The following is a 24,726-nucleotide window of genomic DNA, read 5'->3' on the forward strand; positions in this document are numbered from 1 at the left end:
GGGATACACTGGTAGAATCAGTAAGATCACTCACTGTTAAAAACTTTCTAAGTGCACCCACTGTTTGCTAGGTTTTCAGTTATTTCATCTGCTAATGTAGGAATGTTATTACAAAGACTTTTACTTTGAATTTTTACTGTGAAATTACAAAATGAGAGAGAAATATTATGTGTGATTTGTTACAGGATTCTTCTTAGTCTAAAAATATTGAAATATTGTGTGTTTATTTGGAGGGTAGGGAATCAGATTAGAATGTGACATATGTTGCTCTTGCTCAAAGAAACCAATACTCTATAAAGTCAGAAGTTTACACATTTAGGCCTGATCCAAAGCCCATTTGAAGTCAGTGGGAGTCTTTCCACTGACATCAGTAGACTTTGGATCCGGCTTATGTTGTATATTTTGGATTGTAATAGATTTTTATATTTTTGGGGAAAAGAGAACTTAATTGTTTTTGTAAATAAATATAAACTTATTGATTTCTGGAGTCTGTAAACTGTGTCTGTGACACATTGATATTCTAGAAGCCTATGTGATTACATTGGAAAATTGGAAGTAAGAGCTGCACTGCAGCTCAAAATGCCAAAGGTCTGGTGCCAAGCTGTACAAGGTCAAGAGGTGGTAATTAACCTCACTTTCCTGGTGGTAGTACTGGAGTTCATTGGAAATTCCCTTAGTCATAAAAATAAATCCAAGCCTGAAGGGAAAGCTAAACTGAATTCTTGTTAAATCTCAAGGTTTCTAGAGTTGGACTTGGTGCAGAAAGTTGACTGATTAGGAGGAACAGCAAAGAATCAGTCACAGATCTTTTGCATAGAGATTTTTGTCCAATTTTCACTGTGCTGTACTGTCTCTAATGTGAAGCAAATCATGCAGTTGATTCATTGCCCTTTTCAGTTCAGCAACAATACTAGATTCGGTTTCTCTTTCTACGTAGCCGACTGAGATCTATGGGCTTGATGAAACTTTCTTGACTTGGTCCAGGTTCTCTTTTAGGCATGTTGGAACCAGAACTGAAGGACACCCTTAGCTACAAATGAAATAACCCAACCTGAATGAATCAAGATGAGAGGAAATAATTTAAAATATAGAATTATAAGTAGAACTGGTGGGAAAACTGTCAATGGAACCATTTTCCATCAGAAAATACAGTTCTGTCAAAATAGAAATGCTTAATGAACCTGTGTTGCTTTTGGTTAAATTTCCTTAAAACAACAGAAGATTTTTTCAATGTCACATTGAAATTTTTTGACTGAAACATTTCAATTTTTCACTTGGGAAATTACTTTTCATTTTGAATTTTTGTAAAAAAATCATATTATATATTTTAATATAGTACAAAACTTTAAAAGTCAGAATTGAAACGTTTCAGTTTTATTAAAATGAAACTTTTTGGCCCACTGAAATGGAATTTTTTTTTTTCAGAATTTTCCTTGGCAGAAAATCTTGAAATGTGTGGGTTTTGTACCAATTCAAAATGAAGCCAAGTTTTGAAATCTTGAAATCCTTCATGAAATGGAAGAGTTGTTCTCTGGCCAGCTCTGGTCATAAGAACACAGAACTCAAACTTGTAGCCTCCAACTGATACAGCCACATCTGTACTAAAATTTCATAGTGCCAGATCCACATATGGTATAAATTGGCATAGCTCCATTGACTAAAATGAGCTATACTTATTTACAACAGCTGAGGATCTGGCCAATATTTTTAAAAATACAGTATCAGTGCTGGGTATAGAACAGGTTTCCAGCCAATGGAAGCTGCATTAATAAAAGATCCCCTATTAATGTGTTGAGATAAAGAAGGCAAACATTCAATATAGATGTCACTCTTAACCAACCTGGTAATTCATCAAATTGAGGACAGACCCAAAATACCAACAGGCTCTTCATAAAAGCCTAGACATGGTGAATGGCATCATTGTAGATACCTGAATTTGAGTTTAGTGCTTAAAAGAAATCTTGTATCTCTAACATGAAGACCCTGAAAGAGAACTTTCCAGCAGTGAAAGTCAGCTATTAAAGTTTGCAGTATAAAAAAGGGCACTCTAGTAAAGATAAAAATATAACAGTGGGTGCTTAATTTAGACCCCCGCCCTGAAATTCCCTGAATAACCCATTTCCTGTCCTCTATCCAGCCTACTAAATGAGGCGTGCTCAGTAATTACTGAATTATTCCTTTCAGCAGGGAGAGGGAAACATCAGTTCTAGGCTTTTGTTATTTTACATTCACCCACATTATCATTACTAGCTGTACCTAATAGGCTGATAAATGGAGTGTTGCTACCGTCAGTGACTAAATGGCACTTAATGTTCCATTTTGAAGTTCAAGAAATCAGAAGTAGGTGGAGGGGCATTTGATGGCCATTTGTTCAGTGACACAGTCTTATAATCAAGGAAATTTATGATGAAGGTTCAGTTACACAGAAGAGCCTATCAGAAAATGTTGCTTTGAAATCATACAATGTATGTAATAGCTGTAGGCACAAAAACCCTTAACCTTATTATCACAGCCTCTAAAAACAGTATTAAAAATAAAGCCTATTTCCCTACCTCTTGTCCCTGTAATATTATCTTGGTTTATTTAACGGAAATGTAAAGGCTGATAGGTAGAGTGGGTTTACTTTATTGCAGTATGTAATGGACCACGTTCCCTGCTGGTATAAATTGGTGAGGCTCTCTTGACTTCAGAGTGGAGCTGCATGAATTTACAGCAGTAGGGAATATGCCCCTATAATTAGAAATATTTTCAAACACATCTAATGGTTGTAATGGATTAAGTACACCTTGTGACACACCTGTGGAGAACTACGATGGTCAATCTGCAGTTTAGTAGTGCTGAGACGCATACAATAAAAAATCCTCTCATTACCTTGTGTCCACTGTCCTTAAGTATCTTCTGTCTTTGTATAAACCACTCAAGGGTCAGCCCAGCCTTCGTGCCTCTCATGGTTATAATTGCACATAACTCTGCCGACATGAGCCATGAAACAGTGTGTCTTTGGTCAGTTGGTTCATATTGTTTCATCAGTGTTGTTTCATGAGGGGAAGAAAACAAAAATAGGAAAAAAATAAAAACATCAGTGGAGATCAAAATGAGAAAAAAAAGCAAATTCTCTTTTGACTGAAGAGAAGGATAGAAGAGAAGTGTAATGAAATGGCTTATAAATCTCCTCTTCCGTTGTTACCTGTGACTGCTTGTCATCACCTCTGCAACAATCACTGTGTACAGTGCTGCTTTAATTCCACCATTTCTGAAATCCTCAACCATATCTCTTCTGACATTTTGATTCCTGTCTTTTTGGGCCCCTGAACTCCGCAGACTCCCACATGTGCAGAACGCGGATGACTAGCTTCTCATGGAGATAGAATCCAGTTGCAAAGTTTAGATCTGTTTTCAATACTCTACACAATGGGATTTCAGATCTAGGGGCTTGATTCCAACTTTTTATAAAGACAGGGAACATTTGAAAGACTGAGATCTGGATTTAGGTCTGGGTTTTGAAAATCTGATTATGTAAAGTTGTTTGAATCCGGATTTTTGATTCAGGCCTTTCTCTCCTTCTCCTATGTAGAAGGAAATTAGACTACATTGTTTCATTAGTATTAAGTAATGTGGCAGGCAGGCAGGGTTTTATAAAGAGATCTTTATTAAATATGCTGAATGGCCAGTGTTAGACAGTGAGGTTCTGTGGTTTAAGAGACAGCAGCTTGGCCTTTGCTTGCTTTTCTGAGCCCTGGTGCCACACTGAATTAGATCTCTTCTTTCTCCAGTCCCATTCATTATAATATACACGTCACCCTATCAATAGACAGCTCCACATTCATTTCATGGTCCAGTTCAAAATCATCCACTTTGTTACTGACATCTTCTCTCTCCTTATGCCTCCCTGCTCCATCCAGTCCTTTAAAGTAGCCTTTTCTTTGTCCCACCACACCTATCGCACCACTGTGGCTGAGCAATCCTCCTCCTCTGCAGTTTCTGCCATCTGTAACACATTTCTTCTAGTCTCATTGACTCTCCAACTCATTTCATTTCCCTTCTGGTTAGCAAGGTGATGACCTGCCAGAAGTGACATTTCAGTGCCATTAGGAAAGTGGGGGCCAGGGAAGCAGGGTCTCTGGGTGCTTGGGGAAAGTGTGATGTGGAAGGCAGGTAGGGAGTACGTATTGGGTCCCACCTTGTACTAGGGCAAGTATAGCCTTAGCCAATCAAACATCAATAGCACCCAAACGATAGTACACCTGGCATGCTACCGGAGCCTGTGTCAAGACAGTACCACAGTTCTCCAGCCCCCATCAGGGCCTCAACATCAACATCCTATTCATTTGATGGATAGGCATCAACATCCTATTCATTTCTTTTTGTCTCTCTTGATACCTTTCATGTAATCTCCTTTATATGAAACATTCTCCCAGTACATTAGCCACCTTTGCCCTCCTCTTCCTCCCCCACATGCATTCAAATCTGTCCTGATCCACACTCCTTCCAGAAGGTCCACAAACAGAAAAAAGAAAAATAAACAATGATCATTTAACGAAGGGGAGAAGATTCCTCAGGTTCTTCCCATGAGTGTTGTCTTATTTGTACATCTTTTAAACTCTTGATATTTGTCTTGTATAATGCTGAGCATACTGTCAATATTTACCAAAAAATACTAACTAACAATAATCCCAAACATACCTAAACTATGGGAAGAAGAGACTCTTTGTGAATCTCTATAAAAGAAGTCTTCAAATTAATGAGGGGAATGAACACAGTTGATGATTTCATACTTATTTTGTTGACAAGAAAACTAGCGGCCTTAATTTTTCCCAGTGATTTTAATTTTTTAGTGCTGAAATTCTGGGCCCACTAAAGTCAATGGCAAAACTCCCACTGAGTTCAGTAAGGTCAAGGTGTCACCCTTGATATGTACTAACCTTTTACTACTTGATGTATCTTCATCAGCCCCACAATTTCTTCCTATGCTATCATAATAATTACCATAAGGAATAACTCAGACAGTGTCTGTATAAAGTTTTTAATATATGGAAAAAGAAGGGTGTTTTGTTTTAATTGAAGTCAATGGGAGTTGTGAGATTCCTCAGCAACTTACAGGATTTAGCCACCTAATAGTATTTGCAGTAAGTAAGCACACTAATTAAATAACAAAATAATAATGACAAAATGATCATCAAGGACTCAAATAAATTATTAATTAGAGAACTTAAGAAAATCCTCTCTCAACATTCTCCAACCCATTCCTTTGGGAAAAAACCTGCTTCCTACTTCAGATATGTTTCCTGATACTCTCTCTGTCTTTGCATCTGCTTGAATAGTGGTTATGTTATTTGACAGTTCATAAATTTGACTTTCCACACTCAGTTCACTTTGTGTTCTCTTAAAAGCCCTTAGAACTATTAGGAAGCAGGACTTTCTCATGAGCCTCTGCCTCTGCTCCTGCCACGCCCATTTATCCCTGAATTTGCCAGAGCAGCTTCAGCGTTGGGCAATTGGAAGTATGAAAATCTTGATAAAAGCACTGCTCCTGCTCCCCATTGATGGGGTTTTGATTTTTAGTCTGGTGAAAAAAGGATCAGGCCTGAGGTCTATCAGTTTGTTTTACTTCGGGTCACATTGAGAGCAGAAAAACTTGCACTGGCTTTTGGAAAGGAATGTAAGCATCTGTAAATAATGTTACCAAATCCCAAGCTTCTTGCTGAGTTTTAACTCTGTCCTCACTTAGGCAAGAAATCCAGCCAAGACAACGAGAGCTCTTCCTGCTTCCAAATGGGTAAGAAATACCATAGACATTTTTCTTTGGGTATTTATTATTGTTTATTGCTATTATTACTTAATATTCAAAATGCAGGCATGCCCAAAGGTCCGAATCAGGATCAAGTGCATGTTTGGTAGGCTCGGCACAAACACGTAAAAGCTACCAGAAGAAGGATAATGCCTCTGGGTACTCCCACTGTTGTGGATCCCCTTAGTGATGCTGTCCCTCCTAAAGAGCCCCAATTCAGCAAGGTACTTAAGCACATCTATAACTTTAAGTGCCTGAGTGGTCCCTCACATGCCTAACAAGTAGATCCATTGCAGTCCATGAGACTAATCATGTGCTTAATTTAGGCACATGCTAAGTACCTTGCTGAATTGAAGCCAAAGCGAGCAGTGGCTTAAACAGCCAAAATATAGTCCAAATATCAGCAAAGCAAGAAGGCTCTTTTATAGTTCATTATCGATTCTGTTAAGGTTTATTATTTACCACCTAAGTAATATCCATCAGTGAAAATAATTTTTTAAAATAAATACATAATGAGAATGGAGCTGCAGCACTTAGAAAGGAAAGAGCTCTTTGAGTCACTGTTCAATTTGTCTTTCGTGAGTTATGAATCTTTCTTCCACTGATGGTAGAAACATTCCTACCTGGTTATATAGCCTCATTATGTATTTCTCCCCATATTTATGCATTTAACTTTCCACTTTTTGTGTCAATGATGATAAAACAAATGTTTATAAAAGCACAGGATCTAAGAATATTTTCTTGGCCTTTCATAAGTAGTTTGCAGAGTATGAGTTCAGTAGACTGATTGCTGTGATCATCAGCTATACAATATACAGTGTGTAACAACTCTTTCTGCTCTTATCTGTAATGTTATTTTGTGGATAGGATTGTTGTAATCAGGATTGCCAGCACATAGCTGATTTCAAAGTTTTCCTTTCTCTCCTCTTATGTGTTACTTCATGTCACATTATCTCATCTAACAAGCCAGCATAATGTCTGATAACACTGTGTGTATTTAACTTATGGAAAAGCTTTTATCCTGGGCTGGAAAGCTGCTATCAACTTTGATACTATATGACTCCAAATTTGGGGCAGATGGAAGACTCTGAAACCAGTGAGAAGAAGGAAATTCTTAACACTTATAAAAAGAAAAGGAGTACTTGTGGCACCTTAGAGACTAACCAATTTATTTGAGCATAAGCTTTCGTGAGCTACAGCTCACTTCATCAGATGCTGTAGCTCACGAAAGCTTATGCTCAAATAAATTGGTTAGTCTCTAAGGTGCCACAAGTCCTCCTTTTCTTTTTGCGAATACAGACTAACACAGCTGTGACTCTGAAACCTGTCATTAACACTTATAAGCAGCCTCTGTGCTATTTGTTTCAAAAAAGAGCATACTGTACAGCTAAGGAGGAAATCATTATACTGATCTGAATAATGGAAGATTCAGAGGCATATATCCGGTACTGTGAAATCTTCAAATGGTTGAAGGGGGAAAATAAGTACTGTAGATTAAAGCATTGCGTGCAATGTGCTGAATTACCTGTGGGAGATCTGAGTACCTTCAAACAGAACCCACTTATCTCCCTAGAAACCCAGAGGAAAATATTGCATAGCAGGAATGTTAAAATGTAAAGAACATAAGTCTTTTTTTAAAAAAAACAAAACCATAGAAGTAAGAAAAGAATAGAGTTAGTAACCAACAAACCTCAACAAAAACACAACCATTTTAACCTCAGGTCTTTGTAAACTGCAGCGTTTTGAATTTCCCAGTTGTGTCCACATGCTGCTTTCTCATGAGGATAGGTAAAAAATAAGATCCACAAGGCTATGCTATTTCAAATTATACCGCACATCATGAGGCGATGTACCACCGTGTTAAATATGTGTTGTGCCATGACACATTCTTACCCAGGACAGACTTTTTATTATTATTATGCTTTTCTGTTGCACGTGGACTTTCAAGCAGTCAGATTCACATCTCCAACCCCTTTTCATACAGTCTGTTCAGTACCTTTAACTAGATTTCTTTGAGAACGGCACTTGCTTGCCTTGTCTCCCATTGTAGCCCCTAACCATGGAGTATTAGTTTTACGGTTAATAACCATATATGTATGTATTTTGTGACACTGTTGCTCAGGCAAAATGGTATTTTAATCAACCTTGAATAACAGAGGACAAAAGCAGAATCCTTTGGGGCCTTTGACTTACAACCTTTCGGAAAGTGACTTTGCCTTATTTCCTTCAAAGTTTCTAAGCAAAGGAAAGGAAAACAGCAGGATTTTTCAGCCACACACTCGTTCATTGGCAAAGGAATACATGAAGGTCATTGGAAAGCTCAAATGGAAGGAATTCTTCTCGAGTGAAGCATCTGATTCTGTAGGAGTTTTGTCCTTGGTTGGTTTAAATGTGATGCTGCAGAGTGAGGCGAAGAGTTCAAAGCAAGACAGAGACAAAGCTGACTAAAATAGAACATCTGCAACCTCTCCTTAAGGGATTTGCTAATATTTATCTGCCTCTCTCTCTCTCTTTTGTTGTTGTCATTTTTAATGAAAATAGTGATGTCTGTTGAGGAAAATCTATACAAGCAGATTCACATCCTTTGGGTATGTGGGGGCTTTTGTTCTTTACACAGGCACCTTCAGGAGAAATCCGAATAGAATTCCAAATGCTAAGCATTTAAGTGATTATTTGAATTGTCCTCAATATCATACGATATTTCCATAGCTTTCTTGAAGAATTGTTACACTAGCACCACAGGAAATAGCCTAAAAGGGAAATGTTACTTTGTAATACAAGAGATATTGCCTGGTATGGCTGTACTTTAAAATAAATAAATAAGCAATACTTAAAAGAAGTGAAATGATTCCAATCTGAACAAAAAGTCATGGTTGTTCCCAGAAGTATCACAACATAGGACCATGGGAATGCAAGATAAAACTCTGCTGAAAATGGGTACGTCCCTTGATAGCTTTCTTCAGCTATGGCAGGAAAAACAAAGACATTTCTTGCTGTGCAATAGTAGTGTATACTGGGCAGGAATAAAGGAATACATTTAGGGAAGTCACACTGACATAATAATATAATGCAAATTTCCATTTGCTCTAGTGAAACCGTGAAAACCCTCCTGATCTACAGCAGTTTTCGTAATTCTTTTAATGGTGCTTATTGCCAGTTTGCCTGCTTTTTATATGTAAAAGAGTGTTTTGATAGGATATGGTGATTGAAAATATATGAGCTTAGAGAATATGACCTATGGTCAGGATCTTATACCGGGGACATCTTTGGGGCAGAGGAAGGGGGGAAGTTCTGTAATAAAAGGTGGTGCAGTTTGAAATGTCTGATTCCACTTAATGGTTGTGAAGAGTAAAGTATTTCAGTAGAGAAGGAGCAGTAAGTGAACAAACTAGTAAATTCAGGTCAAACATTGTGCGATGAGCCATAATTTTTGGAATGGGTACAGTGATACCAATCTTCAGAAGAAACAACAGGACCTTTAGAATCTTTTTAATTTGTGATCATGCTACCTGCAATCCAAATGAAGTAAAGAAATCTGGCCTTTGGGCTATGAGCCCCACACTGAACTGATATAAATACTGAAATGAAAATGAACTGAAATAAAAACATGGAACCAAACATGTCAAAACTTCAGGACAGTTTGAATCTAAATCTAGATTTGAATCCAGATCTGAGATTTGCAGTTAGTGTCTCGGTAAATTCAACCAAGTCAAAAATATGGATTTGATTCTTCCACCAAATTTTGGGACAGTTTAAATCTGAATCGAAACTTTGTAGTTTAGGCTCAAACCTAAATAATAGAGAGGTGTTATGAGCTAGAGGTCTATGATCCAGGAACATCTGAATTCTAACGGCAGCTCTAGTACTAACTCCTTCTATGACCTTGGGCAAGTAACCTGACCTCTCCGGCTACCCCATCTTTTAAATTGTGATAATGATTTCTACCTTCCTTGCAGGAGGGGTTTGTGAGAATTAATCATTTAATGCTTGTAAAGTGCTTTGAGGATGAAAAATGCTAAGTGCTAAGTATTATTATTACTGTATATATCATGGATAAGTTCTTGAAATAAAGTCACACTGTCCTTTTCCCCCTGTTCTGGCAGACAATCAGAGTAGCAGTGATGGGAGAAAGAGCCAAGAAGTGCAGAAAGGGGAAAGCTGTGAGGCAGAGCAAGCACTGTGGGTTGAAGTGCATTTTCTTGGTGCTGCTAAGAGAACAAGAGGCTGGGGAGCAGCAGAGATAGAGGGAAAAGAGAGAATATTTATATTCTCACAAGAGGAGGAACTGATAGACGGATCCTTGAATCCTTCTCAAACTGATCCTCTGAGAAAGAGTAAAGACTAATGGCACAGTTGAGAAGATGGGTCCAGGTAAAAGGTTGAGGGACAGGTTCCTTGTAGACAGTTGAAGCCTGGCTGAATAAGGAGGCATGTTGAACCTGAGGGAAACCAGACTAATGAGAAGTTGCTGAGCTGGTACCAAGAGTTTAGACCTTTGTTGTGAGGACTAGACCTCCACCAGAGGGCAATATCTATGCACATCAGAAGCATCTGGCCTTACCACAATTGATCAGCCAAGGCATTGCTGGAATTTAACTATATATTTTAGATAATTTTATTACCCGCACTACTATAATACCCACATCATCCCCATTTTTCAGATGAGGAAGTGAGGCACAGGATGCCTAAATGACTTGCCCAAGGTCACACACAGGTCTGTGGCAGAACCAACACTTCTGAGTCCCAGGCTAGCACCCTAACAGCACCGATCCCCGTCCATGGGCCCGGCCAAGAAGTCAAAGGCCAATAGGGGATGGTCTACTACTTCCCACAAGGGGAAGGACAGGGCTATCTCTTACTTATTCATTTGTACAGTCTAGCTGTCTTGAAGGCTAATGTAGTGCCAATCTTTAAAAAAGGGAAGACGGAGGATCCTGGGAACTACAGGCCAGTCAGCCTCACCTCAGTCCCCGGAAAAATCATGGAGCAGGTCCTCAAGGAATCTATCCTGAAGCACTTACATGAGAGGAAAGTGATCAGGAACAGTCAGCATGGATTCACCAAGGGAAAGTCATGCCTGACTAATCTAATCACCTTCTGTGATGAGATTACTGGTTCTGTGGATGAAGGGAAAGCAGTGGATGTATTGTTTCTTAACTTTAGCAAAGCTTTTGACATGGTCTCCCACAGTATTCTTGTCAGCAAGTAAAAGAAGTATGGGGTGGATGAATGCACTATAAGGTGGGTAGAAAGTTGGCTAGATTGTCAGGCTCAACGGGTAGTGATCAATGGCTCCATGTCTAGTTGGCAGCCGGTATCAAGTGGAGTGCCCCAAGGGTCGGTCCAGGGGCCGGTTTTGTTCAATATCTTCATAAATGATCTGGAGGATGGTGTGGATTGCACTCTCAGCAAATTTGCGGATGATACTAAACTAGGAGAAGTGGTAAATATGGTGGCAGGTAGGGATAGGATACAGAGGGACCTAGACAAATTGGAGGATTGGGCCAAAAGAAATATGATGAGATTGAACAAGGATAAGTGCAGGGTCCTGCACTTAGGACAGAAGAATCCCATGCACCGCTACAGACTAGGGACCGAATGGCTAGGCAGCAGTTCTGTGGAAAAGGACCTAGGGGTGACAGTGGACGAGAAGCTGGATATGAGTCAGCAGTGTGCCCTTGTTGCCAAGAAGGCCAATGGCATTTTGGAATGTATAAGTAGGGGCATAGCCAGCAGATCGAGGGACTTGATCGTTCTCCTCTATTCGACATTGGTGAGGCCTCATCTGGAGTACAGTGTCCAGTTTTGGGCCCCACACTACAAGAAGGATGTGGATAAATTGGAGAGAATCCAGCGAAGGGCAACAAAAATGATTAGGTGTCTGGAACACATGACTTATGAGGAGAGGCTGAGGGAACTGGGATTGTTTAGTCTGCAGAAGAGAAGAATGAGGGGGGATTTGATAGCTGCTTTCAACTACCTGAGAGGTGGTTCCAAAGAGGATGGTTCTAGACTATTCTCAGTGGTAGAAGATGACAGGACAAGGAGTAATGGTCTCATGTTGCAGTGGGGGAGGTTCAGGTTGGATATTAGGAAAAAAATTTTCACTGGAATGCGTTACCTAGAGAGGTGGTAGAATCTCCTTCCTTAGAAGTTTTTAAGGTCAGGCTTGACAAAGCCCTGGCTGGGATGATTTAATTGGGGATTGGTCCTGCTTTGAGCAGGGGCTTGGACTAGATGACCTCCTAAGGTCCCTTCCAACCCTGATATTCTATGATTCTATGATTCTATGAACCATGCCTGGGGCTTCTAAGTGCTACCATAGTACAAAATAATAAATAAAAGGTCCTGAATCTGATCTCATTTACACCACTTTTATCTCACTTATGACACTTTTAAGACAACAGCATTACTCCACTAGCATTGCTTAGAATCAAATCCAAGGTTTCTATCCCAAATAGCTTAGAGTCTACAGGACCATCTGCTCTGCAGAAAGAGACTGTTTCTCACTGCAGTAAGGGTACAATAAATTGCTGCAACAAATCTTCAGGAATCTGAACAAGTCAATTTCAAACTGCAGGCTTCATGTAGAACCCAAGAGAAAAGTGTGATAGGAAAACCTTAACAAATGAGAAGGGTTGGTTTAAAATGGTAGGAAAATGTTAGGGAAAATATTGTGTTCCTCTTGCAGCATCCCTACTAAGAAAAATATTGCCTTTCTCTTCACCTAAATATATATAGTTCCATTAAGGTAGTACAGTAAGTTAGCAGAGAGGGTTTATGTGAGTATGATTTAGGGTTAATGAGATTTCGTCAGGGTTTTTTAAATTGATCGTTTTGGGTTAATAGAAAAATCAATGTTTTAAACTTACTGTTTCTTAAGACGTCCGTTACCATTCAAAGACTTATTACATCTTCGCTCTTAGGTACACTGCAAACTCTTACAGGCCATTGCAAAAGCAAACACATCTAATTTATGGGCACTCTCAATTGTAATAATGTCTTGCTCGCATTCCATTTAATTTTAAAAAGACATTTAAGCATTTTTGTCCTCCAACTACACCAGGGACATCCAAACATTGCTCATCCCTGGGTCACATTAGCAACCCTTCAGCAGCTGAAAGCTGCTCCTGTAAATGAGTGGGGCAATCTGAATGACTCAGCAACCAGAAGCGTGCTAGCTCAGGGCTTGATTCTGCGCATCTTACCCTCATTGACTGGGAAGGAAGGGCTGCAGACTCAAGCCTGCACTGAGGGAATCTGAACTTCATATAAACGCTTCTCCTTTGGCTGTTGGCAGCATATCGAGTAATCTTGTGTATTTTCATGTCATGTTAACACATTATGAAGAAACTGTTCAAAGTTGGGTGACTAAAGTTACATTCCTAAACCCATAGTGAGGCACCTAAATCAGTAGTCTGACGCTGAGGGCTGCTGCATGTTCAGCAGCTCCATTTGATTCCAAGTTTCACAGTTTTGCACTCTGCTGCCATAAATGATCAAAGAGGGGTTCCTTTGGGGACTTATAGGTCAAGATTTTTTTAAAAAAATCCCTAAAGTTAGGGTTCTTAGTGTGCATTTAGGCACCTGGGTAAGTGCTTTAATTATTGAAGGTCCTGAGCACACAGCAGCTCTCATTAACTTTGTAAAATCAGGCTTCTTATTTAGGTGTCTAAGTGCAAACACAGACGCCCAAGTTTCAGCACTGCTTTTTAAAAATCTTGGCTGCATTCTGTAGAGTCCTCATGTCTGTCTGATCAATGAACCTGCATATAGGCCACAAAGTGCAGTAATAACTAGGACATATTTTACAGGTACTATATTACAATATGGGATTTTTGCAATATGTGAGGGATCCTCGGATTTCAACCATGCATTTGGGGAAGAATACACCCATCAGAAACTAAGATATTAGTTAAAAGAAAAGGAGTACTTGAGGCACCTTAGAGACTAACAAAATTTGTTATTTTGTTATTTGTTAGTCTCTAAGGTGCCACAAGTCCTCCTTTTCTTTTTGCGAATACAGACTAACATGGCTGCTACTCTGAAACCTAAGATATTAGTGAATGTTTGTGTGGCACTTTGAAAAAGTCCACCACTGTGTAAGTATTTATTACTGCTATGTGCCTAGGCTGCAAAGTTTGAATCTGGAACGTCCCTTGAGTTCTGGCTGTTCACTTCTGGAGGGTTGGTTTGGCACATTGTATCTTCTTCTTCTTCTTGTTAACAATAAATAATGATATCTAGCTCTCCGATAGTGCTTTTCAACCCAATCACGTCACAATGTTAGGATCCACGTCCCAGTCAGATCTTATATCTCCTAAGACTGGAGGTGCTCACCGCCACAGTATTTGATTTAGGTCTATTTCTAATTATAAATGAAAATTTAATCACGGTGAACTGAGATTTTCAGAAGTGCTGAGTGCTGGCTTAACTGCTGCAATGAAGCCAACCACATTTTAGTATTAAATTCAATGGCAGCAAAGTGAGGCCAACATTGAGGATTTTTAATTATCAAACCCTTGAATTGCAGCTAAGGCAGAAGACTAGAAAACATAAAAATACAGTTCCCTATTATCAATTTCTACCCTACTACTATACTATAGGAAATTCACTAATATAATGTAGATACTCCATTTGGATTGCAGTTTAACATTTCCAAGGCAGATCTTGTATATGTCTTAACTTAATTACATAGAAATTCCCAAAACAGAAAACCTTGGTGTCATAAATCAATTGAAGTTGCTGAGTGACAGCAATGTATTTAGCTATCTCATCGTTTACAGAACCCAAGTGCTTAAAAGCAAGGACACGAAGACTAAAGTACATCATAAATCTTACTCTGTCCATGTAAAAACAAATGATTTTTATCAAATAATGCATATTTCATCACACAAAACCCACCTTCACTCTGTGCTGGCTTCTCTGGAATACAGGGAAACATGCCTACTTCTATATCCGTCTGTGGGATGCAGTTTACTCCCCCTGTATATTGGACCTACACCTCAAGCTAGAGCACAGGGTGAGGTGGACCCATAGCCTGCCTCCTCTCTGTTTCTCCCTGATCCCTTTGGGATGCTGTTTTCCCCAGTAGATTAGATGTGAAGCTGGCCTTGCTCTTGTCGGAGCACAAGGACTGAAATTCTTCCTGGTCCTTAGGTGGGGGCTCTCTATTCCGTCCCTGTGTTCTGTGAACACACAATCATGAGTCATACATTATCTTGCCCAATAATAGCCCTAATAAAACAAGTGCATGATTGTTTACAATGATATTTTACCTTAACCCACTCGTAATAACAAAAGGACTCTGCAAGAAGCCTGCTAGCCACCACCGACAATCGTTAGTCTGAGCTTTTTTAGTAACAGTTCACCAAAAACTGCACTCCATATTTAGTCTTATTGGCCCCAGTCTTGCTCCCACTGAATTCAATGGCCAAACTCTTGTGGGAACAAAACTGGGGAAATTGAATTCAGAGGGATTTTTACCAGAGTGAAGACTGGGTGAGAACTGTAGACTTGGCTCAGAATGTCTGCAGGAAATTTACAGAAAAAGTTAAGCAGATACTTCTGATGAAAATCTGACTGCATATTATACCAGAAATGTCACCCAGACATGCAGTCACTTGGCATCAGATGCTGCACACCAAATAAAAATGCAAGTGTTCTTGTGCAGTGGCTTGCTCAATGGGGTCTTGGTCCATGGTACTCCTAAGCACTATGATAATACAAGCAAATAATAATAACAAAAATTTGCAGAAAGTGAGGTATCGGCTGCCTCGCAACAAGTGCTTGTTGATTTCAGGCTGCCTCCAGAAGTATGCCTTTCTGCTAGACAGCAGAAGCAGCACAGTCTGGGTATATAGGATCTATTTCTTAACATTTATGATCCTCAGTTGCAGGGCAGCTCTGTTCTTCTCCCCAGAATTTGGTATCAAATGGCAGAAACAAAGGTCCCATTTGCTTTCTTTTTAGCACACCAAATTCTGTCACCCTTACTCATGGTGAGTAGTACCTTTACTCCATTGGTATTCCATTTGTGGAATAAGGTCCTGCTGTTTGCTAGAATCCTGCCCTACATCAAGGAATTAAGAGCCGTACTCAGCATAAGTAAAAAAGGTACAGAATCAGTCCCCAGTGTACTATCTTCTGTGTATCACATTCAGACTAGGTTATGAATGTATTTGTAACATCAAGGATAATTCAGTTACATGAAATTGAATCAGTTGTCTGCGAGATTACAAACTTTGTAATGACTTAATGATCTCTTTATATCTCTGATTAATATATATGAGATTTTTGTCATCACAATTGAATCAAACTTCATTTAAATTATATAAGTAAAATAAAACAAATTCTTCTTTCTATGATCATGTAGTAATCACCTCTATAGTTTCATATGATGGTAAAATGCAAGAAGTAGAAAGAGAAGCCGTAGAAGAGAGAAAATTCCGGGAGAAGATATTAGGCAGAAGTCATCAGATTGTAACTTGAATATATTCTTTAAAATCTGATCTCAAGCAAATTTCTGCAGACATAATACAAGGAAATTACCAGATATTAATTGGGACTCATTGGTATGGAAGCTTCCGTTATGTGTCAACTTTGTGGCCTCATTGCTGAAAAAGTGGACACTAATGGCTTGACAAAGATTGAGTGGATAAATGAGCATATGATTGTATGTAGAACAGATTGTGTATCTGAAGAAGGAAATATGCTACTAAGAAGGTGGTAGTGCTGAGCAAAAATCAAATCTGGTATGAGTTGAACCGTGACAGAAGTCTCTGGACTAGATCTTTGGATGACCTAAAGTCTGGAGTAAGTTTCACGATGAGTGTAAATTGGTCAGAAAGTGGATGTAAGTGGCAGAGTAACATTATTTACCCTTATGCAGCTTTAGGTGGAGGTCACTTTCTCACTTCAGCAGAGTTGGTCCAGACTTAAATCACTGTAAATAAGGATTAAATATGGTCTCATGATCCACTGACTGACTTAAATCCTGTTTATAGTGGAATCAATGTTGCTGAAGAGATGTAAATTGAGGGCAGAATTTGGGTCAGTCACTTTGCTTGGGAACCAAAGCTATCCATTCGTGTTGAACAGCAAAATAATGCTTTAGTTCAACTGATGTGAAAATGCACAACTCATTCCTCTTTTAGATAAAGAGTATGACATTGTCGCATGATTAAAAAGTGGACCCCTATCATTTCACACAATTCCTACAATCAAATAATAGCGTGTTCTCAAAGAACTACTGGACACAGCAGCTCTGTTCTTCTTCTCAGCTGCTCCACTGCTCCTGCTTTCTGCCAGTGCTCTGATACTTTGGACTGAATGACTCAGTAAAATAGGAAATCAGCAGGTATCCTTTGTTCACCATTGAACAAACTGTTCCTGGCAAACTGGGGCATTTGTAGAATAATGTAGCTGAATACACAATGGAGCTTGGTGGCTCAGAATATTACTGATGAGGTTTCATTCAATATAGATAGACACATAAATCAAAACACGCAGGCAGCTAGACAATTTATCCTAGAAAATGTCTATAATTCTTTTTTAAAAGTGAGTTGTGCTTCTGTCAATGATTGATTTTTCAGCATTGTTTTTGTCTTGAAGAAAAGTTATCACAGTCCACCCTTTTGCTGGGAACAGGTCAGTAATACATGTAACTGTAGAAAGCCTTGATTTTTAGTGAAGTTTACTGGTTCACTTAAGTCTTGTTAATGTTCAGGGGTTTTTTGTTTGTTTGTTTTTTTAAGATCCTAGAGTTTCCCTCAGTCTCTTTCAACTCTCACATATTTTACCCACTGTTTCCAGGACTGCTGGAAGATGAGCAGTGATGTGCTGTGATCTCTGTATTTTGCTCGCCTGTTTCTATCAAGCTGTTCTGTTTTGGCAAACAGACAACTTTTGGCAAGGAAGAGCAACAAGAACCTGACCAGTTTAAAAAAAAAAGAGAGAGAGAGAGGGAGAGAGAGATTAAAACATATAAAATGTACATCTCTCTTGTTCCACATAATTGATACTTCAGTGTGTTCGTCAACAGGCTAGTGTGACTTGCAGTGCTGAAAAAGGGAGATATCCCTGTCAGCAAGTTTTTGAAGTGGCTATGTACAGTACTGTAAGCAAACAGCATTACAGAGAATGAGGATTTTCCTCCACACAAGCATATTAGGAGACCTGTGTCTTGGTCAACAGCTGATAATTGCTCACTGCCAACAATCACTGTCCAGTGAAGTTGGAATTTGCCATCAGAGTAAAAAGTCTGGGGAGCTCTATGAAGATACTGAAAATCTTCACTTGGAGATCTCTCAGGTAGCACTGATCTCAATTGGATACTTCGTACTGGGAGACTTACTCAGTAGGAATTGTTGAATATGAAGACCATCAGCTAGACTCAGGTATCCACTTATTCCCTATATTAATCAAACTGGAAAATATTCAGATATCAGATTGCCAAGAGTGCATGTCAAAATCTATCTATCGTAGGGCTTGGGGCTATGGCCCATCGTTACTGTGTCTGAACACTTCCCATGTTAATTAGATTTCCATTGCAAGGTCCCTGGTGGATGTGAATTCATGGAGTCTTCAGCTCTTTTCCATTCCCATTTTTAGAAAACTCTGCTTTGAGATAGGGCTTTTTTCTTTTTCTTTCTCCTTTTTTTAATTTTGGGATTAGGGTGGGGTGGGAGGAGAAATACCTTTAGTATATGCCACTTTGTTTTGAAGAAAAAGCTTTATCAAAGAGGAAGTTCTTGCAGTGTCATCTGTCAGACTCTTGATTAGTCTGATTTCTTGTTTGTTTTGTTTTCTTTTTATTTATTTAGGAAGTATTAATAGGTTTACAAATGGTTTGCTGTCAGAAAAAAAAATCATTACCTCAGCGAGCTTTTGTTTAAAGAGACATTGCGCAAGAATTAAGTCATAATTTAACAGTGTGTTAGCATATTGCAGAGTGAGTATCATTACATGGCATTTCTAGTGTTTTTATTAAATAGAGGGAAATCTCTTATTACATGTGTTTAACAGTCCAGGCATGTCTATTAAGTATTAATATTCAAAAAACTTGACACTATGCAGGGTTTTTTGCAGGTGAATGTACTTTGTCTGAGTATTGAATACAATATAACTAAATATCTAAATATCTTTTTGTCCTCTATCTGTTTTACCACCCATATTTTTTCTGAACCATCCAAATGATTCTTGGTTAATCCTCCAGTCCTGGTGTTTCCTAGCAGAAATGGGCACACAAAAGAAAATTAATTCTTCATTTCTTGTCTGCTAGTAGATGCATGGTCACTGGTAGCCTCTCATTGGAAAAGGACAAATAATCCAATTATAGAGGAATTGTCTGATTTCTCTCAAACGTTCATTCCACAGTCAGGCCCCTCCCTCATCCAAGAACAAGGCTGGGAGAGAGATGAACAAGTTAAAGGGATATTTCCAAGTTTCATTAAAGCACTTCAGCTAATCAGTGGCTGGATTTAAACTTTCATTCATGCAACCAATGTGTCTCAGATGCGGCAGGACTAACAAATGCTCTTTCATCATCACTATTGGTGTTTAAAGGCCCATTAATCTCATTCCAAAATTGGTATTCTGTATTTCTGTGGTGCATTTTGGGGATGTCATGCCTCATGTTGAGCTAAGTGGATTTGTAAGTGGCTTGCATTTTGTTTGTTTTGGACTGAAATAAGTGCTCGCTGTTCTGTAGAATTTAAGTTTCCATTAGGGGACTGGGGTCTTATGGTTGTAATTGACAGATAACCTTGTTAATGTGAGTAGATAGGCCAAATTTGTCCCTGGTGCAAGTCTTTGACTTCAGAGGAGTTAGACCAAAAACAAAATTAGACCCGTTAGTTGCAAGATAGATGTGAATTTCCTGCATTCTTCTCAGGTAGTTCACTGTGGAGTCTAATGCTTACATATTTTGATGCTGACCGTTTTAGCAGAAATATGCAGCTGGACTTAAATAAGGGTTTTGTATTGTGGGTAGAGCTTAAATAAAGTACCATTACTTTTATTTCCAGAGTGATCCCTGCTGTTGCATTTGTTATGTCAAGATCATTCAGGCATTACAGAATCTTCACAGAATACTTCCCCTAATTTGTTGTTGCATGTGTGATTTCAATTAAATAAAACCTTGATGATAATTAAGGAACCATGAACTTCCTTGATTAGAGAGCATTAGGAATTAAGTGTTGCCTTTATGCTTCCTAAGAAGGAAAGACAAATCAATCATCATAAACTTACTTACACTATATACTAGTAACTTCTTTGAGCCATCTTCTGGTCTTAGTTGTACTATTGCAAATAGGAAGCAACTCCAATAAATCCAATTGGGTTACTATGAATGTACACTGGTAAGAGCAGTGAGAGCAGCATTTGCTGGGGTTTTTAATAGCCATTGTATTGGATTTAACATTGATGAAGCAGAAGTGATGTTAAATGTATGCAGTAAATGTTACCTGCATTGATTCCCTTAGACCAGTCATTTTGACTAGACTTTGCTCTGTTCAAATGCTTGCTGTGGTAGCATATGACTTTTCCCATTGATTGGGCACATTACAAATATTTTACAATAGTTCAAACTGCTATTTGGATATCAATAAAAATTCATGGAGCAAGACTCAACAACCAACTCAAGAGTAGATTTGAACAAAACGCTCTGTAATATGTTTTAATGGCATTGAGGGGAGATTTCCAAAGGCACAAAGGGGTGTTAAGGGTTCAACTACCATTAAAAGTCAATGAGAGTTAGCCACCTCTGCGCCTTTGTAAATCTCCCCTCGACATTCTAACAAGTAATAGCGACATCAGGAATGATGAATTCAGAAGTAGATCATGTGTCCAGTCAAGGCCTATCTCCCTTTCTGCCTAGCATTCACAACTTGTTACATGATCCTCTTTTATGTGCTTGATTAATTGCATTTTAAATACGTTCAAAATTACAGCTTCCTTTTCTTTATTCATTAATGTTCCTAAATCACTTTGTGATCCTTGGATGGATGAAAGTGCTACATAAGTATTATCTCCATTTTGTCATCCTCCCTGGGAGCCTGAAAAAGGCCAGGATTTGTCGGGGCAAGAAGAATGAGCAACCTTCTCACCTCAAGACGTTCTCTCTCTAAGTTAGAGCTGAGACACCTTGGTGTAAACAGTATGAGGAGATTTGCAGTGCCCTTGCCTGTGCTGTACTTATTCTGTCGTAAAATAGAAGACTTCTGTATCCAGAGCTGTCTTTCATGAATATGAATACCTCAGTTTAGCATGGTTCTTAAGCACATGCTTAACTCTAAGCTCACTTGACTTCAGTGGGTCTACTTACATTCTTAATTTTAGACACAAGCTTAAATACTGTGCTGAATCAGAGCCTAAATTCGGTACTATCCTCCCCATAATAGTAAAGGGCTAGACAGTAACTGTACAATCTTCCCTGGGTAATGGGCAACGCATAGCTGCACCATCCCTGGAGCAGAATCGTGCCAAGGACTAGTGTGATTGAATAGTTCTAGGCCTTTCAAGCATTGAAACTTAATTTCAGTCACATTTTTTCATATCTCTCTCACTTTAACATCCATATTAAATAATATTACTTCAGTAGATGTTTTATTTGAGAAAAAGTTATTCTGAAAATATAAGCAAATTATTCCTGTTAAAGGAGAAGCAACGTATAGACGGCAAATTTATTTCTTGTGTAACCCAGACAGATCCAGGCTGAGTCACATGAATTTTCCTATGTTTGCAGATTTTGGCATTAAGTAGATAAAAGGATTGTTTGAACTCTATGGCCCTTTATTTTATCATCTCTCTCTCTCTCTCTCTCTCTTTTTTTTTTTTTAACATACTGAACTCAATAGCCCTCTGTTTCCTTCTGAGAATTGGAAACTTTTCTATCAGTGGCCCAATCCATTACGTTTCACAACAGTATATATATTTTCTATAGTCCCAATCACCTTTTTTGCAGAATGGAATTATTATTTCAAAACTGTAAATGTCAAAATCATACCTTTCCAATTTAGAAATTGATAAATTTCAGAACTGGAATTTTTCAATTTTGAAAAAACAAACAGACAAACAAAAAACCTCACACAGCTCTAACAATGATTGCCAAATAGTGGAAAAATTCCTCAATTTATTTCTTGATATTCTTTAATTTTTGTTTATTTAGATTTAACATGATAAAAAGATGCCTAGCCAAGTCTCTAAGTGCCCTAACACATTAATTAATGATATAGTACAGTGAAACCTGAGCAACATTAAAATAATAATTCCAACAAGAACTCGGCCAGCCAGACACCTACAGAATTATTTTCAACAATCATCGTTATGGGAAGTATACCCCCAGTCTTCTCAGAAAATATTACAAAATTGTCAACACTTGACTTATATATTGAAAACAAATAGCCAATGAAAATCCTTAGGCTCCCATCCCATACTGGGAGATACTAGTATACACCCCTGCCCCCATATGGCTCAGTGATCTACACAAGTAGAATCTAATGCCAAGTCAGCAACATGGTGCCGAGTCTTACAAACCTTTAGTATGTACACAGTTTTGTTCACAAGAGTAAAACTATGCACATGCTTAAGTGTTTGCAGGATTGGAGGATTAGTTTGTATAATTCATGCTATGCAGTGCAGTACCACTATTGATTAGAGATATTAGGCAATTACTACCTCACAGGTAAGAGCATCATGCTGGATCTGCTTATAGTTATAAAATGATTCGTCATTGAGATAAAGTGTAAAAAATAATATAGTGAATGAGCTGTTTAAAATTAAAAGAGAAGAGAACCAAAATAGTAATGGAAAGATAAAACAGGGATGAGTGCTATATAATCTGGCCTTTTTTCAATGACATTTGACAAGTTCTTCTAAATCAGAATATGACCCATATATTTTAATGCTCTCAAGGTCAAGCTGACCAGTGCTGGTTATGCAATTTAAAAAATGCCCAGGGCCAGTTTTAAATCATACACCAATTTTTTTCCAAGTTTTCAAAAATTTCCAAAGGTATGCATGTATCTGACCAGTCAGAGCCTCATGTTCTCATGCCCTTTTAGGCATGCTACCCAAGATGCATGCCAAATCTTAGGGTTCAGAAAGCTGACTAAATGATTTGAGGAAGGGGAGCTCTCATGTATTTACCTTTTTACATTTCAACGACATGAAAACATGAGGTTTGTGGAGTCCTGTGTGTTTTGTATTCACAGTTGTAATATTCTAGTAGACTTCTTGGGGAGTCAAGGTTTGGTTTGAAAAAAGTACAGAACCAAACACAGCAGAGTGTAAATCTGGACAAACTGAAATTCACAAAAAAATAATTCTGTGTAATCTCTCTCTCACACACTTAAAGCTGTCTGTTCCAGTCAGCCCTTCTTTGCTTGTTAATATAAGTAGCATCTTTCTTCCCAGACAGTTTTTGCTCACTCTCTCTGTGTGTTCCTTTGACCTCTTTGGCTAACCTTTTTTTTTAGTCTGTCCTTGTTTGCTGCTCTCTTTATTTGGCAGGATGTCAGAAAAGCTCAATCTTTATTTATCTCTTTTGGGGGGGAGGTCACACTTTGCTATGGCTTTGATTGCTTGTGTATATGCCAGATGAAAGACTATCAAGAAATAAAACAAAGATCTGTTATTATGCTACCTTTGAACAAAGAGGTACCAACATATTTCTAATGAGAAAAAAATTTGTGGCTTCCTTGATCAGATAGAAAAAACTGATTGCAGTCTAAAGTTTCCACTGACTTGAATAACTCAGTGACTGGGGAGTAAGGAAGGGAATATGAAAAAAATGAGGCTTACACTCAGAGCTGATTAGATCAGAACTTCAAACGTGTCTTGGACACTAGCATCCAAATTTATTTTCTGCTGTTGCTGATTTGTTTTCTGTTTGTTGTTTATTTGGCACAGTCTTTGTATTGTGACCCTGAATACCGTAACATCCTTAATGATCCTGCATCTTAGGATATTAGCACTACAAGACAATTCTGCTATTCTCACCAATCAAAAGTAGATGTAAACATTCAAATTTACACATTTGCATACCCTTCGAGAAATATCCCTCATGCTTCGTGCAAAATCGTCAAGTTGTCATGAAGTTCAGTAAACAACCATGTGCAGTGAGAGTTTCTACTTTGAATCCCACCCTCCATCCTCACTACAGTTAAAGACAAGCATGTCTGATGTCAGAAACTGTGCAAATTCTTTTGGACTTGGCTAATAACAAGCCTACAGCATAAGAAAGAGAAAGCAATTAATCTGTTGCTTGAATGAAAACAAAAGAGACAGTGGAAAAGGAAAATGTGACTTCCCAGCTTGTGTTTTCATTATTCATGTGTTCTTTTGGTATTAATAATAAATTGAAGTACAGTGTAAAACAAAACATTTCATAGGGTGCCTTATTACCAAGTATCCCCAGGTGCCTTAGAATAACATCAAAAAGGAACCAATGGACAGTAACTCATCCATAAGATACCTTTACACATGTTCTTTTAAATGAGAAAAGGTGTGGTCCCATCAGTTTTAAAAAGTCATGTATTTAGGGCTATCATTATCCCTTTCTTTTCTGTTTTGCTTTTTTCTGTGCATGTTTACTGTTAACAGGGGGCAGAGTGCCAGATGAGAAAAGCCCGTGCTCTCTCCAAAATCCAGTCTGGGCATCTGTACAGGAAGTGGAATCCGACTAAGAGTGTTTGCAGATTCTTACAGGAACATTTTTAATGAGGCGTCTATGATGATGTGCTGGGTATCTGTACATTTTGGGGAATAACACCTTGTTTCTCATTGTTTGTAAGTTGAGCATTAGCAGACATTACAGAGTGAGTTTCATACAGGAAAAAGAGCTCACCATTTGGAGCCTGAAAGCCCTTAGTCACTGCTGAGGAATGCAAGCAGGGTGATGGGAGAGATGGAACAAGAAATCTTCCCATTTTGCACTC

At 38.5% G+C, this 24,726-nt stretch overlaps 1 protein-coding gene across 3 annotated transcripts in view; it reads left to right on the forward strand.

Moving 5' to 3' along the window:
• Window positions 1-24,726, forward strand: part of LOC140910243 (alcohol dehydrogenase 1-like) — a 339,057-nt gene that overhangs the window by 134,113 nt on the left and 180,218 nt on the right. For 2 of the 3 annotated variants that reach the window (XR_012158494.2, XM_073340735.2), the window contains exon 1: window positions 18,105-18,186. The exons of the other annotated variant lie outside the window; for it this stretch is intronic. The gene's annotated coding sequence lies outside the window, so the exon portion shown is untranslated. Of the gene's footprint in view, window positions 1-18,104; window positions 18,187-24,726 lie in introns of those variants that run through there. 3 annotated transcript variants of the gene reach the window in all.

The sequence above is a fragment of the Lepidochelys kempii genome, chromosome 4 (assembly GCF_965140285.1).
Source record: "Lepidochelys kempii isolate rLepKem1 chromosome 4, rLepKem1.hap1, whole genome shotgun sequence".
Taxonomy (NCBI): Eukaryota; Metazoa; Chordata; order Testudines; family Cheloniidae; genus Lepidochelys; species Lepidochelys kempii.